The 15,090-nt window shown below is 45.4% G+C and overlaps 1 protein-coding gene across 3 annotated transcripts in view; it reads right to left on the bottom strand.

Moving 5' to 3' along the window:
* The window catches only part of CHD7 (chromodomain helicase DNA binding protein 7), a 178,219-nt gene that overhangs the window by 119,740 nt on the left and 43,389 nt on the right, over positions 1-15,090 (bottom strand). The window lies entirely within an intron of this gene.

The raw sequence follows: 15,090 nt of genomic DNA, 5'->3' as shown, positions 1-15,090 counted from the left end.
CTTAAATTAATCCATTCACTCCACTTCCTCACGTTCCATTCTTGGATGGAACAGAACAAAAGAACACAACATGAAGCGGCAGCAGCTGCCACAGCAGGCCAGCAGATGTATGAATGTCGCCAAGCAGCCCATCTGCTGCACGAAAGCCCTGGAAATGCTCTGGTTACCAACAGCCCGCCCTTAACCTTATTCCCCTGAGCGGTGTAATCAGATGAGCAGCCAGAGCACCGAGGGCTGTGAAAAGCTCAACTTAGTTAAATTGACTAGAGGATTATACAAATACCAAAATCAGTCATTTCGTACAAATTGGATATTTACGGCCCACATACAACCAACTACAGAACGGCAAACAGAGGCGTCGAAGGAGAAAGCGGCGGAGGCAAGGATGCTGGCAGGCACGCTGGCGAGCGGAGCGGTAACTCATCATTTCCTTACGTCCGTCTGACGGCAGGAACACGCCAGGCTTTCGTTCTCCAGCAACACACGCCCGCCCCCCCTCCCCCCTGCCAGAGCAAGTCCCATCACGGGTCCCTCATCCACCCGAGGGCCCTGGGCTCTGGGGATGGACCAGGAGCCATGCGACCACGCGGACAAACTCTAGCTGGATGGACAGTTTCTAGACGATGACCATTCTCATCAGCAGAGACAGAAACACTTCCCCCAAACTGGTCAAAACTGAAACTTTTAACAGAATGAAGTTCAAAATGTCCATGCAGCCCTCACCCTCGCCTTGACCTCTTCTGGGACAAGGCAGACCGGAGCAGGTAGGCGGAAAGGTGGGCAGGCCTGCCCGTAGGCATCCCCTGTTTACAGCACACCGTGTAGACTAACTACTGCTCTGCGCTTTATGCAAACACTTGCTAACAGCTTCTGTGTCAGATGAAAATAACCAACTTAAAGAATGTTTCCACAATCAAGACAGGAAAGTGTTTTTGTTGAATGCTAATTAAATCAACGACCTAATAAAGAACTAATTCACATAGGAAAAATGTCCAAAATCTTAAACATCTCTGGAATTTAACTCATTTTTTTTCCTCTTTCATAAGCACTTGAAGCATTGTGTGATACTGCCCAACTTGAAAAAAACAGTATCTTGTTGAAGAATTTCAAAAGAGATATTACAAACAGGCCCCGCCATAAATCCTACTGACACACGTCCACAGGAGCACGGGAATGGGGACGGCTGGGGCGGGACTGGGGACGGCTGGGGTAGCAGTGGGGTGGAGGCAGCCAGCCCCACCAGAACCCACGCCCCCATTAAGGGGAGAACTCTGCCTCCGGGAAATGTATGTAAACAACATTCCTGCTCGCTGTCAGAACCACAGACAGCACACCTGAGAGGGTCTCCAGGTCGGCAGTACTCAGGCGACAGCTGTCAGCCAAAGCCAAAGGTCTCCTCACTCTGCCGCTAAGTGCCGTGAATTTTCTGATCTACTTTCTCCAGAAACAGAGGTCAGGCGGGTGGAAGTAAGGTGAGCATGAAAGCCATTTTATTTACAGACATGCTGCTTTAAAACCCAAACCAAAGAGAAGTCGAAATCTCCAGTGCCAAATGAAACAAATATTTATAAATTGAATTTACTCCTAAAAAGCCTACGCGGTCAGTCCTCATTTATTCAAGGCTCCTTCTAGCTTTCAAGGAAATAAATACGGGAATGGACTTGATAAGAACTTAAAACCAGCCGTGCAGACTAACCACTTACCAAAATAACCTTTCAAATTAGCTGAAGGAAGGTAACGTCTAGTTGCCTGTCCTGGGTGGCCTTTACAGGATAATGGTGGCTTCATCCTCCAGGGCCCAGCATGTGTCACGGGGAGGAACTGCTACGGACTGGATGTGTTCCCAGCCAGCTCCAGAGGGAAAGGAGCCCGGGGGAGGAGATGGCTCGGTCCACTGCCTGGAGGGGCAGCATGGAGTTGGCACTCACTTTATAAGGCTGAGCAGAAAGGGAAAAAGAACTTGACTACAGGCCCAGGGGAGGGGCAAAACAGAGCACTCACTGCGAGTAATCCTACCCGACAGTTGGGTCTCCAGTTCCCGGCTCCTTCCACCAAGAGGCCATTTCCCAGCAGCAGGAAAAATGGCAGCATTACCTGGTACAGCAAACGTGTCACCCACCACAGCTGCGACCACAGTCACGTGAAGTCCGGGCAGAGAAGTCCAAAAACTATGGCTTTAGTGTGTCACCGGTCACCACTTACGCCTGCTGGGGCAGCCACCACGGCCTTCCTGCCCCTTTTCTGACCTCAAGACTCTGGCTGGCGACTATGCTAGGAATCCATCTGGTAGCTGGATTTCATATTTCTGATCTGAGCTAATCTAATTAATTTATTTTTGTCTTTTTTAATTTGATCAAGACCATTTGAATGCCCACTTTCCCAAGTCACAGCTGCAACATTTAATTTTGTTCCTATCAAAGATATTCATTTAAAATTCCTTTTTGGAGTTTGCCCCCTTGTCTACATTCACTATCTACATTTTCTGTGTCTAAATCAGCACTGTCCAATGAGCCATCAAATCAAAGCCATATTTGTCTAAAATTTTCTAGTAGAGTCACGTTTAAAAAGTAGCCCCAAAGAGAGTGAAATTAATTTTCATTATTTTTATTTAACCAATAAAACCAACTTATTGGTTAAATTTTATTTAACCAATAAAACCAATTTATTTATTGGTTTTATTTAAATAAAACCAATATATGCAAGTAATTACATATTACTTCAACATGTAATCGATAGAGATGAGACAGTTTACATTTTTTGGTACTGAGTCTTTGAAACCCGGCAGTTCGCACTTACAGTATATCAATTCCAACTGGCCACATTTCAAGTCAAGAAGGTGCACATGGGCGCAATGGCTACTATACTGGACGGCACAGGTATAGATTATTAAAAAGAAGAGGCAGAAATGCAAGTTATCAGTGTTACCAAATAATTCTCATCATTATCACTTGGGAAATAAATATTCAAGTTGTATTTACATTTGATTTGGCTTTAAATGAAAATCACGTTAAATCTCAAATAGCATTTATGTATTCAAAATATATTTACTGAGCCTCTACTATGAGCCAGGCACTGATCACAGCTGCCAGAGATCTATCAGTGAACAAAAACAAAGTTCCCTTTTTTCCTCATGGAGGTTACAGTCATCTGTAAATGATGAAACTTTTAATTAAAAATTAAGATTCATGGGTTATGGTATAAAAGGTTACGATACCGTTTTACAAAATATTTCTTGGTAATTCATGATGACAAGTGCTGTGTGTGTGATATTATATACTAAACAGTATAGACACCTATAACGAGGACATAATACATGCTTCTGCTCAGCACCCTACTGGCAAGTCTCTTCTGAGTTCAGAAGGTGCTTGGGGGCGTGTTTAGGGGTGAAGAGAGGCACCATGAGACACCCCAGCTCACAGCATCGTGGACACCATGGAGACTCACTGTGAAACCAATGATGAAAATTTAGAGCCGGCCAACACTTTGGAGACCTCCTAATCCAAGCCCTTCTTCATTGTACAGATGAAGAAACCCTTTTATATACGAGAGCAGTAAACATCTCCCACAAAATATTTTAATGACGAACAACTCCCAGAGACGAAAGAGAAATGTATAGATGAAATGGCAACTCACCAGTGAAGCCTAGACGGGGTCCTATGAAAGGCCTACACGGGGTCCTATTTATTCAGAGATAAGTCACTAGAACAATTGCTGAAACCACCAAACAGAAGAGACTTTCCTTTTAAGAAAATTTTTACTTATACTATCGATAACTTTAAGGAAGCAAGCACATATTAGCACCACATTGAGGCTACTGGTTAATATTTTGGGAAATAAGCAGGATGCAAAGTAGGCAGCCCCCAAAAGTAAACAGCACCCAGAAAACTGCGGACAGAAGCAGGGGGTGTACAACAAACCAAGGTGAAAGAAATAAGTCATGCAAAAATACATATTAAGATTTTGAAGTGAAGTTCTGACTTCCCAAAGGTTACATAAACAATGCTTAACTACTGTGCTCTGCTTAAAGTAGGACGGCATTTGTGTAGCCCAGTTTTAATTTGGTATCACAGTGACCTGAAAAGCTAGAAAGGAGATGGGTGAACACAGGACACCTTTCATTTCGTGGGCAAAATACTTCCTACAGCTCAACCACTTTGTATTCGGTTGTGGAAGTAGAATGCCATCCAGGTGCTGTCCATTTTTTCAAAAGTATCCAACACATGGGGCAAGTAAAAGGGAGCTGCCCTGCAGACGCTAAGACCACCTTAGTGTTCCGTAGCTCGATCTGCATTGTCCTCTTTACTCGTCTCTCCTCCACCTCCCAAGAGCCTAAGGTTTGTGACATTACTTGATCAGGGTTCTCGGGACCGGGTGGAGCCTGTGCCAGCATTTCCAAGGGAGTGTGGAGCAGCGGGAAAGCACACCTCCCACCCTCAGCGCAGCCCGGGAGATGCCTCTAGACCCTCATGGCTACAAATCACATCGCGAGGGGGAAGGACCCACGGCTGAGAGGGGAATGGACAGAAGAGAAACGGCTCCACGTGGCTGGGCTTCTCCTCACCCTGAGAGTCCTTCCAGCTCGATCACGAGGCCTATGGATGGTACTCCCCACACACGGCCCCTAGCAGCCCCCGAAGGGGGCGGGGCGTCTGCCCAGGCATTGACCCCACGGACAGCGACCCAGAGAGAGAGGCGGGAAGCGCCTCCAAGTTACCAGCATCAGTTCATCACCAGTCAGTTCCAGGTTTGCCACACGGACCAAATGATGCCCCTCCCGGACCCCCCCAGCCCGGGCTAGGCTACATTTTCTTCCTCGCTCATGTGTCGGGGCTGTGGCTGTGCTGTCCCACACGGCAGCCTCTGGCCACGTGTTGCTGTTTAAATTAAAACTAAATAAAATTTTAACTTCGGTTGCTCTGTTGAACAAGTTGCATTTCAAGTGCTCAGCACACCCGTGTAGCTGGTGGCTGTGGTGCACGTGTGGACAGTGCACCGGTGGAACCCTTCCATCAGGGCAGAAAATTCTATGGACAGCACTGCTACAGATTTCTTCCTAGAGGTAACGTTCTTAGGTGAAGACCATATTAAATAGTAGCAATTCTCTTTGATGAAAAATTTTTTCTCCTGCGCAGGGATTAGTGTTCTTTCAAAGGTCCATACCTAGCCCTTGTGATGAAATTTATAGTATTCTTTCCATACATCATATTTCATGTTATTAACTATACTTTCAACCTATAAAATTTCTCCTTTCTGTAATGTCTCCCAGCATATATTTCTATTTCTTTTTTCTTTTTGTTTCGTTTTGTTTTGTTTTTTTGGAATCAAGCCATTTTATTGAGGGGCTTCGGGGGAGGGTCGAAAGGCTGGGAGGACAATGAGATTCGACGTCCTTCTCCCGGCCGGCCGGGACCTCCCCAGCTTCAAAGTTGCTGAAAAGGCTCTATTCCTTTCTTTTTTTTTTTTTTTTTTTTTTTGCGGTACGCGGGCCTCTCACTGCTGTGGCCTCTCCTGTTGCGGAGGACAGGCTCCGGACGCGCAGGCTCAGCGGCCACGGCTCACGGGCCCAGCTGCTCCGCGGCATGTGGGATCCTCCCTGACCAGGGCACGAACCTGTGTCCCCTGCATCGGCGGGCGGATTCTCAACCACTGCACCACCTGGGAAGCCCTCTATTTCTTAATAAATAATTTTTATTATGTTAGGAATGATTCTCAACTACACAAAATTCAGACACTTAGGAATAATTTGAGAATCCTTTTCACTTATAGTTGCCGTATTACCATTGCTCTTTAATGAAGTATTTGCAAGCTTAATTTTAACACAAAAAAATCTACACAGCAATAGTGAGGCCACTACTTTTTTTAGTGGCTTCGTGCATTATTTTCATTCTTTTTACTGGAAGAAAAGGATGTGAAGTCTTTCAGAAGGTCTATGTTAGTCCCAAGCACCACATGAAAAATAAAACCAAAAAAAGGAAATAAGAAATGCATTTACAGTTAGCTTCGATTTATATCACTAGGTAGCCTCCAATTTTGCTGGTGTTAGTTGAACAGATATATCTTTCGCTGTGTAAAGCAATGCTGTGCTTTCCGCCAGCATTCCCCATGGCAGTTAAGCTCCCTCCACCCACCCCTTCCACCCAGCCAGATGATGGAAAACCACCCTCAATCTTTCTCAGCATTCATTCACTTAAAAAATATTTAATGAGGGCCAACCCTGCATAAAGCATTTAATAGACACTGGGTATACAGAGTTGAATGAACAGACGTGGCCCCTGTTCCGTGCAGCTTGCTGTTCCAGTAAAGCCGTGAGGATGTCCTGCATTTCAGTCCACTGGCCAGCCTGTGGATTCTCCTCCCAAGTATCTCACAAGTCTTCATCCTCCTCCAGTTCATAGTCTCTGATGTAATCAGGCGTCATGGTTTCGTGAAGGACAGAACTTTAAAGGCTGACTGGTTCTCCTGAATCCGGTCTCAACACGCTCGCACAGCTGACTGAATGATCTTGTAAGACACAAAATGTGTCCCCTCTCCTTAAAGCAGTTCCCTAGCTCCCAGGATGGAGCCCCAAAGCTCCAGCAGGTCTCAAGGCACTTTGTATTCAGAGACCCGTCAGCCTCTCCATTCTCTACGCCCCAGTTTCCTTCCCTCTGCCCCTGAAGCCTTCACGAGCACCCAGGCTGGGTCCGTCAAGGCACGGGAAGTTTCCTGCGCATCACCCACTCACCTCCTCACACCTTCCTCACCCCCACGCCGTGCTGTGCGGTCTGACCTCCCACTCGTGGGCTCGGTTCCTTTGTTACCACTCATCCCAGGAAGCAGCCTGACCCTCAGCCCTCCCTGTTATTCCCACCACGCTGGGGGCAGGAGCTACACAAGCACCAAGCACACCTTGTTCTTGTTTCTTTCCCTGCCTCTCTCCCTGCAGACCGCAGCCTTGCCATTTGAAGGAGGGTCCTGGAAGCACTGGCACTCCCCGGGAGCTGGTGAGAGATGCAGGGTCCTGGGCCCAACCCAACCTCCCGCCCCGGAGTCTGCGTGTTATTAACAAGGCGCCCCGGTGATGCCCCGCACACGTGCAAGTGCAGCAAGTCCTGCTGGCAGACTCAGCTCCTCCGGAACTACAGCTGGGATTCCCCTCAATTAACGTGAGAAGGAATAATCAACAACGGGTCCCAAAGAATTACAAAGCAAGTAAAACAAAGGTATGTCATCTTACATTTAAGGAAAGGGAGTCTTGGCATTCCTGACCCACAAAGAAACAATACTGACCTCATCCAAAGAATTAGGAATAACCCTTAGTGACAAGTTTTAACTTGTCAAAGAGAGGACATCTGAAAGTGGTTTAATTTCAAAGATTCATCTGTCCCTCTGCTTGACAATCATTTTTGCAAGACAAAAAAAAATGCAGTTAATATTAATATCTAATGCTATGTTACATAACACCCTATTTCACAGGTCTCTTGCAGAAATACTTCAGTTATTTCTACACAACTTTGAGGAGTCTGGATATTCTGAGCTGCCTTTCAGATAAAGATGGGTTTTTTGCCTACGTAAGAGTCCTGGGGCTAATATGTTTTCTTTCAAGGCAACTAATGAAATGGGACTCAGCTAACAGTTTATACTAAGCGCACTGCCTCTGCACTTTTTTTTTTTCCCTAAATTGGTCGAAAGGCGTATGCTGTCCTATACGTAAGTTGTGCCGCTAAAGCACCGGCATCGATGTCCTCAGAGAACAACCTTTACACCCTGCAATTCAACACTGAAATATCACTCCTTGAAATTAACTCCTTCTAAGACTAATAAGCCCAGTGAGAAGACAGCTGACCTGCTCATCCCACCACAGACACCAGGAGAAGATCTGGGGCAACCCTCCTTCCATATGCAGCTCAGCGTGGCCCAGCAGGAGGCCAGTACACATTCCAGGAACACTTAAAATAAGCAACAGTATATGGCAGAAGAGGGATGAGGAAAATCATCTGTATTCAGAGCCACACATACCATATCCATGTAAGTAAACATCTATGTCAAATATGTGTATCTCTCCCTTATCTTTTTAATGCTTCCCTAATTAATTTTATTGTAGGTGAAGGGGAAAGCAAATGAAGAGAGACAGGTCCAGAAGTAAGAAAATGGAAATTCTTTGTGTAATTTGTTTGGGACTGGGAAAAATTCAACTTTGGAAATGTACTTCAACCCACTTGACAGGGAGGTGTATAGTGCAGACTAAGGGGAGAGTAATACAAATTTTACACAGTGTGGTGATCACTAGTGTATCTTGCTTAACATTGTAAAACATCCTGGGATAGTTTAGACAAAACCTGGCTGGTCTATAAAGGTAAATGACACCACATGTTTACTAACCCACTAAAAAAAAAAGTCATTTGAAAATATATTTTCCCACTCACTCTAGATCTATTTCAAGCTACTGATTTGACACACACATGCACGCACACACAGGCAGGCACACACATCTGGGTGAGGCCTAGCCTACAAGGAGTGAGCATACGATAGGAGGAGGGATGGAAGGTGCAGCCCGGGACCACCCCCCCATCCTGAGATGCCCTGGGTGATCCCGAGCTCCTAGGCAGCGACCCTGAATCACTGGAGGACACCAAGGGCAACATGCTGAGGGGATGAAAACACCGTGAGCAGCCAACTGCTCCTGTAAGAACCAAGCTTTCTGTACACTTACTGTGGTTGTCACTGATTAACTCATCTGGCAGTTGCCTACATTCTTTTGCATTTTAAAAGGTTCTGGAAAGCTGAAAGGGGGATCTTGCCTCATAGTCTGGGGAGAGTTTAAAACTGTACCCCAATTCTGCTTGGTTGAAATGAAGGGAGAGAGAGTGTGGTTAAACAGTCTCCTCTGATACACACACCTCCAATGTTCTTTTCCTTCGGGGGGCGGGGTGGGAACCCCTTCGGCAACACCACAGCTGAAAATAATCTATCTATTTTCCCTGCGAGAGCAGAGCGCATGTGATGACAAGGGAGCCTTATCCATCACGAATAAACCCGAGCTCAGAGCCAGGCCAGTGTCACAGGACACCGAGGGCAGAGGTCACATGGCAACCTGGAGGGTGTTCTAAGATGCCATATTTCATGCAAAAGAGAAATACACAGGAATTATATAAACCCAAACTTCCATCAGGGAAGTGAGCAACATAAAAGTCAAACAGGGGACTTCCCTGGCGGTCCAGTGGTTAGGACTCCGTGCCTCCAATGCAGGGGACGCAGGTTCCACCCCTGGTGGGGAAACTAAGATCTGCACGGCGCGGCCAGAAAAAAGAAAAAAGGGAAACAGAACTGTTAAGGAGGGTCGAGGACACCTTTGGAAGAGTATTAGAGAAACTATTTTGGAAAACTGACCATGGTCTCAAAAACCTCAATCTATAGACAAAAAAATGGAAGAAAACAAATTTCACTTACTCTGTGACTACGGTATTAAATTACTCTTTCAAGAAATTATATTTGAGAAGGGAAATGGAATTAAGGCTGGAATATACGGTAAACAGTTTGCATTCATTATTTCATAATCATTCTGACATAAAACAAAGTTGGAAACTCTTTTCCATACGTACACGTATGAACGCAAGCTGCTTCTACAACGCCACCATAATCAGAACTATGTGACAGCCAAAACCATTATCAAAAACGATTACAATAAAATAACTAGTATTAAAACTATCCATTTCATGCAACTAAATAAGCCTGGTATCTCTCTTAGCTAAATTAAATGTCTTCATGCATATTTGCATATAATAAAAGACAAAAGATTTATCCATAAACTATGTGTATATTTTTCTGCATTCATAGCAAAGGCTCAACCCTAACCTGGCCCCTTTTCCTCGTTGCCCCGAAATCTTCTGAGCCTTTCCCCCAATGCGCTGTGTGCCGTGGGGAAAAGTAACTTTATGAAATATCTTTTATATTTTTCTAAGGAAACTAATTCATAACCTAAATCTGCTTCCAAAAAAGCTACAGTACAGTCTGTAACGCATTCTTTTATGTAACATACGTACATATACGTAACACATATCTGACTGCATCACCAAGCTCTTCTGCATCACTGAAAGCCTCCTGTAATGACCTGCCTCACATACTCCCCCTAAAAATTACTCGACTAGCCATCTTCCATCTCTCCACGGTTGCTGTGCCATTTTTAAAGTTTTATTTATTTATGGCTGCGCTGGGTCTTCCCCGCTGCGTGCGGGCTTTCTCTAGTTGCGGCAAGCGGGGGCTGCTCTTCTTTGTGGTGCGCGGGCTTCTCACCACGGTGGCCTCTCCCGTTGTGGAGCACGGGCTCCAGGCGCACGGGCTTAGTTGCTCCGTGGCATGTGGGATCTTCCCGGACCAGGGCTTGAACCCATGTCCCCCTGCACTGGCAGGCGGATTCTTAACCACTGCGCCACTAGGGAAGTCCTGCTGTGCCGTTTAAAAGGAGAACTGCATGCTGGTGACAATCTTCTAGCTTTACAACTCCTTGTTTGTGTAATGACCTGCTCCAGCCTTCAGACTAAACCTTCCAGAGCAACGTGACCTGGTGCACTTCCCATCAACAGGGTCCAAAGGACCCGGCAATCTCTTCTCCCCACTTTATGTTCTACCTATCCTCTGGTGTACCCAAGAAAGGAATGCATTAAATGCTATTTATTGCTTATTGCAGTTGTACACCTTTCCTCCAAAAAGTCCAAAGTTCCCTATACACTGCTTTCTCACCTATTTTAAGTTCCATCAATAATTGCTAACCATCCAATTTCAAGTACCATTAAAAACTATAATGTTATCTGGCACTCAAAAAGAAAACGTTTGAAATAAATTTTGATTATAAATTTCACCTGGCCCCTTTGGTCCGCAGCTTCTATTTTAAATTTTCAGATGTAAATATAGTATTTAAAAAGTAACCACGTGGGGCTTCCCTCGTGGCACAGTGGTTAAGAACCTGCCTGACAATGCAGGGCACACAGGTTCGATCCCTGGTCCAGGAAGATCCCACATGCCACGGAGCAACTAAGCCCGTGCGCCACAACTACTGAGCCTGAGCTCTAGAGCCCGTGAGCCACAACTACTGAGCCCGCGAGCCACAACTACTGAAGCCCGCACACCTAGAGCCCGTGCTTCACAACAAGAGAAGCCACCGCAACGAGAAGCCCGCGCACAGCAACGAAGACCCAACGCAGCCAAAAATAAATAATAAATAAATAATAATAAATTTTTAAAAAGTAACCATGTGAACATGTTGAAAATACCTGCTTCTTGATAAATCATTTTTAGTAAAATCATTTTTCTGCATTATAATATTGGTTGTGTGTTCATACAAATGCTTTGAGTTCTTGAGTTTGTTTTCTGTGAATTTCTTCTGACCCCTCCAACACTATCAGCTATTGTGTTGCCCTTGGGGAAGTGTTTCGGTGGAGATAAGCACGGCAAGCCAAGCATAACACAGGCGCCCCCCCCCCAACAGTCCCTGTGTTGTCCAGTACAGGATCCAGGAGCCCCGTGTGGCTATTTAAATTTAAATTAACTACAACTACAAAACATTTAAAATCCAGTTCCTCTGTCACACCAGCCACGTTCAAGCGCTCAACAGCCACTCGGGTGGCTACGGAACGGGACACAGCAAACACACAGCTCAGCTGACTTGTCATCATGACAAGAAATTCACAGGCAGCGCTGGTCTAGAAGACTCTGCCTAAGCTGAGACCTCAAGGGCAAACAGGAGATTGGCAAGTAGAGAGGGTCTGGGCAAGAGGGAGGTAGAGAGGCCTGAAAAGTCCATTTCCGAGGTGTAAGGATCTTAAGCAGAGGCCAGATCGTGAAGGGCCTCATAATTCATTCTGAATTCATGCAGAAGTCAGTCTAAAGTTTTTCAGCGATGCTGTTTAGAAAGACGTACATCTTATTTTTTAAACTGAAGTATGATTTATAATATTGTGTTAGCTTCAGATGTACAGCAAAGTAATTCAGTTATATGAATATACATATATTCTTTTTCAGATTCTTTTCCCTTATAGGTTATTACAAGATATTGAGTATAGTTCCCTGTGTTATAAAGTAGGCCCTTATTGTTTACCTATTTTACATATAGTAGTGTGTATCTATATTAATCTCATACTCCTAACTTATCCCTCCCCCACCCCCTTTCCCCTTTGGTAACTATAAGTTTGTTTCCTGTGTCTGTCAGTCTGTTTCTTAAATAGATTCATTTGTATTATTTTTTAGATTCCACATATAAATGATATCATATTAATATCTCTGTCTGACTTCACTTAGTATGATAATTTCTAGGTCCACCCATGTTACTGCAAATGGCATTGTTTCATTCTTTTTTATGGTTGAGTTATGGAATGAGTTATGGAATGAGTTATGGTTGAGTTATGGTTGAGTTATGGAAAAAATATTTTCCGTTGGGGGGGGTGTGTGTGTGTGTGTGTGTGTGTGTGTGTGTGTGGTATGTACACACCACATCTTCTTTATCCATTCAGAAAGATGTACATTTTAGACAAAATCTCCCTTACTAAAATATGGATCACAGATTGGGAGGGGGGAAATATTACAAGACTAGGGCCAGGAAGACCAGTTTGAAGGCTCTTAAAGGAATTCAGGTAAGAGATGATGGTGCAGAAAAGAAGGGGATGGAGATACTGGAGACAGGACACCAGCCATCTGACTCGGTTTCTGATTGGATGCTGGAGGGTGAAGAAGCGTCTAGGAGGACAGGACTCTGGCTTGGGTAACTGAGCAGATGGCAATACCGTGCACTGAAACATAGGGAACAGAAGAGGAGGAGAATTCACACGGGGGGAGGGGGGAGGTGCAGAGAAAGTCCGCGAGGAGCTACCCAGTTAGCAGCACAATGTAAGAGCGAAGAGCACTCCAGGGAGAGAGCAGAGCTGAAGACGCAACTATTCAAGTCACTACAGACAGAAGCAGGGCAAAGTCTAGGAGCAGATGAGATCACCCAGAGAGCACGGTCAGACATATCCTAAAGGGACAAGAGAAGAAAACAAGGACAGAATCCTGCAGAATACCAACACTTACAGAGCAAACAGCAGAGTCAGCCAGTAAGACAGAAACAAACACCACAAAGAGGCTGTGAGGAAGAAGCGATCAAAAAGTTCAAATGCTAAAAAACAAAAAAAAAAGTTCAAATGCTATAGAGAAAGAAGTGTCCATCAGACTCCACCAGTAGGAGATTAGTAACTGTTAAGAGGGGTTTCTATAAAGTAGTGGTGGCAGAAGCTGAAGTGCTCAGTTATGGTGATGATGAGTGGGGAGAAACAGTACAGAAGGCTCCCGACTGTGGACCGAGAAGGGGAAGGGCCGGGAGTCGTGGGCGTGGACAGATCAAGGACTAGTATTGTTCTCCCCAGCGTGAGAGAAACTGGGTTGTGTTCCCGCACAGGCCGGGTGACCCTGGGCAGTTTCCTTAGCCTCTGTGTGCCTCAATATAATATGGGGGTGGTAAGAGTATGTATTTCATGGGTTATTAGAATGAAGCGCGTTAGTATTTGTAAAGCACGTAGAACAGCGCCTGCCACTTAGTAAAGCATACAAACACTAACAGAAGGAGAGCACGGAGAGCAAGCGTCTGAGAAGTGGCGCAAAGAAGGGGAAGAACCAGCGCACGCATCTCTGAAGAGGGGAGATGAGTGAGAGCCACAGCACAGGACACGAGACCCTCTTGCACTGGGACAGTAAGGGGGGCGGGTGCAGAGGCAAAGTGGTAATCAAGAGAACGTGGTCTCATCCCCATGGCTTCAACTGGCTTGAATTCAGAGGGAGGCGCTGGTTGCGAGGTGCGAATTTTAAAGAAAGAAATGGAAGAAGACACAAATAAATGGGAAGATATTCCATGCTCATGGGTTGGAAGAATTAATATTCTTAAAATGTCCATCCTACCCAAAGCAATCTACAAATCTCCAATCCTTGTCAAAACGCCAATGGCATTTTTCAAAGAAACAAGCGATCCTAAAATTTGTATGGAACCCACAGAAGACTCCAAGAAATCGGCTGAACCAAGTGGCAGAGTCAAAGGGCACTATGAACCCAAGGTCTGAGACCAACTGTGAATGACGTCCTGCTCTAGAACTTCCTTTTCTCATCTGTAAAGTACAGATAATACCACCAACCTCTAATTCATGAAGACGAGAGTGTATACATAAAGCGCCTGACACAGCGCTTGGCACACACTTAGTACACAATGCAGATGATCTCTTTCTCCTTCAACATGAGAAATTTAGATACACAAAGTATGTCGACCAGGCTGTGTGGCCTTGACCCAGTTACTTAGCCTCTCAGTTCCTGGTTTCTCACCTGTAGGGTGCGGAGCTGGAAAGGTAGCTGAACAAAATGGCAAACATCCCTCCACTAGAAGACCGTAACCTAAGTAGCTGTGCAATTAGACTTATGCAAAGTATAGCTGTCATCTTCTGAAACTCACACTTTTTTTTTTTTTTTTTTGCGGTACGCGGGCCTCTCACTACTGTGGCATCTCCCGTTGCGGAGCGCAGGCTCAGCGGCCATGGCTCACGGGCCCAGCCGCTCCGCGGTATGTGGGATCTGCCCGGACTGGGGCACGAACCCGTGTTCCCTGCGGACTCTCAACCACTGCGCCACCAGGGAAGCCCTGAAACTCACACTTTTAATGGTAGGAAAATAATCAAAATTTCAAGAAGCACAGATAATTGATGAAAAGTGATTATAAAGATAAATTACACACACATATACGTATCATGTAAATAATTCAGTGAAGCTTCAGTTTTAAATGTAAAATTGCTCGGACCCACTAGTATTTCTAAAGCAACTGTTGCTCCCTACACACAAATTAGCACCTGGTTTACACAGCAAGACTATGAAGCCATCACTTCTCAGAACACGTTCACTTGTCATAGGAAATCCCTCGGCCTCAGCCCACCTGGGGAAAGAGAGGTCAGGGCCACAGGGTACCTGCTGGTACCACCTCTAGGACAAAGGCCTCGGACATCTCCCAGGTCCTTTCCTGAACGTCTGGAGCCCAGGCAGCCACCTGAAGCGAATTTCCCAGAAGAGGGAAACCTCACGCTTCCTTTCCGCAGCAGAACTGGCAGC

The sequence above is a fragment of the Delphinus delphis genome, chromosome 17 (genome assembly GCF_949987515.2).
Source record: "Delphinus delphis chromosome 17, mDelDel1.2, whole genome shotgun sequence".
Taxonomy (NCBI): Eukaryota; Metazoa; Chordata; class Mammalia; order Artiodactyla; family Delphinidae; genus Delphinus; species Delphinus delphis.
Note: the sequence above shows the minus strand (reverse complement) of the source record. Positions and strands in the feature narration are given on the sequence as shown.